This window comes from Capsicum annuum, unplaced genomic scaffold, assembly GCF_002878395.1.
Source record: "Capsicum annuum cultivar UCD-10X-F1 unplaced genomic scaffold, UCD10Xv1.1 ctg4876, whole genome shotgun sequence".
NCBI lineage: Eukaryota > Viridiplantae > Streptophyta > Magnoliopsida > Solanales > Solanaceae > Capsicum > Capsicum annuum.
The window spans coordinates 20334-22597 of record NW_025856489.1 but is presented as its reverse complement, the minus strand read 5'-3'; positions in this window follow the sequence as shown (position 1 = coordinate 22597).

The window sequence follows — 2264 nt, the reverse complement described above, 5'->3', positions numbered from 1 at the left end:
TTTTAGGTAATCCTGCTCATCATCCAACTTTGGATAAGAGATAACTTACAGATATCCCTCCAATCACTAGCTTTCAGGTGTTCCTGCACATCATTCGACCTTGGATACAATATGACTTATATATAATACCTCAAATTGATCGTCTTTGGGTAATCCTGCATATAATCAATCTTGGATATGACGCGGCTTATAGAGAACCCTTGGACGTATCAATTTGACAATCTTGCATATCCTCCAATAAGGATTTAATTGCGTCTTATGGATAACCTTTGAACTATCAACTTTTGGGCGATCTTGTACACTATTCGGTTAGATGTTATTGTGGCTTACAGATGACCTACAGGCTATCAACTCATAGGTGATCTTGCACACTATCCTATTTCAAATAATATGACTTATAGATGACCTTCAAATTGTCAATTACTAGGAAATCTTATATATAATTCATCCTTAGATAGCGACTTGAAGGCGTCCCTCCAAATCGTGTGCTCTTAATGTATTCAGAGGCTGATTCATGAAAAGATGATGATATCCTCGACGCCAGCATTGTGTCTTGCGTGTCAAAAGATATATTGAATGCTGATGATATCCTCGACGCCAGCGTTGTGTCTAGCGTGTCGATAGATATATTAAATGCTGATGATATCCTCGATGCTAGCTTTGTGTCTAGCGCGTAAATAGATATTGAATGCTGATTATATCCTCGACGCCAGCATTGTGTCTAGCATGTCGATAGATATATTGGATGCTGATGATATACTCTACGCTAGCATTATGTCTAGAGTGTTTACAGATAAATTGGATACTAATGATATTCTCGACGCCAGCATTATATCTAGCATGTCGACAGATACATTGGATGCTGATGATATCCTCTATGCCAGCGTTATGTCTAGCGTGTCGAAAGATATATTGGATGTGATGATATCCTCGACACCAGCATTGTGTCTAGTGTGTTGACAGATATATTGGATGCTGATGATATCCTCTACGCCAGTGTTGTGTCTAGCGCGTCAACAGATATTGAATGCTGATGATATCTTCGACGCCAGCGTTGTGTCTAGCACGTCAACAGATATGTAATGGCCTTTGCAACAATGATATGTGATGGCCTTTCCAGCAATGATATGCAATGGCCATTGTGGAAGTGATAAAATAATTTTACCTGGCTTCATTTGTCAGTGTCTTGCTTTCTACATATACCTGTAGTCAAGGTAGACGATTAGTAGACACAAAGTCGCTTTTACTAGTGACTATTTTTAGGAAACTTCTAAATACGATACGTGTAAAGAAGACAAAGTGCTTTTGTTTGTCGCCTACGATCTCAAGAAATGAGATGGACAAATCAAAAGGTCCTCAATAAATGGGCATTAAACCTATTTTTAGGGTTGCCCTAAAATACTGTTCTTGGGCATTAATGATCTGTTGTGGCTCTCAATTTGATCGGGAATTCTTGAAAGAGACTCTGATTTTGCATATTGATCCCTGCATCCACAAAAAAATGATTAGTTGAATGAAATTACTCCATGTTGACCTTCTTCGATCGTTGATTTGCTCCTTGCCATCTCTTGGGAATTCCACCATATTGAGACTTACACCCTGACACTCTATCCCAAATGATGTCTAGGCAAGTACTAAGTAAGTGAGCCGTAAGATTTTTGAAAATAGTCTTAAATTTTTGAAAATAATTTTGGAAACTTTTGTAAAATTTTAGAAAATTTCTGCCAGTCATGTCATGTACTAGCTCAATGAACGTCTTCCTTGCGGTTCTGACTATATCCGATGGATGGTTTCCAAAACTCATGATTATTGTTGGAGGGTTTCTTCAAGTAGTTCTATCATAGCCAAAAATTTAGTCTACCCAGACTTTGTTATATTTGGTGGTTTCCAAAGCTTTAACCTCTGGTGCTGGGGAATTTGGAATATGTTCCGGCATTTGGTGGAAATTTTGAGGTCTTCCTCAAAATTTCTGCCCCAGTTTAAACTTGTTTGAGATAATACCAATCTGAGTGGATCTGAAGTCTTTGCTGATCTTCATTCTCTTTGTTGGATGTTGATTTTCTCTTGTGAATTTTCGAGATTCCTTCTCGAAAATTCTGCCCCAGTTTCCATTTCCTAGGGTTATATGACCGAGCCGTTGGGGCGCCTACGTATCCCGTTGAAGTAGGAATCAGGTCAAATGTAGTTTAGGCCTACGCTAGGGATATATATAGAAAAATCTAATGGGTTGACCGAAGCCGACATAGGCCGCCTACGTATTCTTT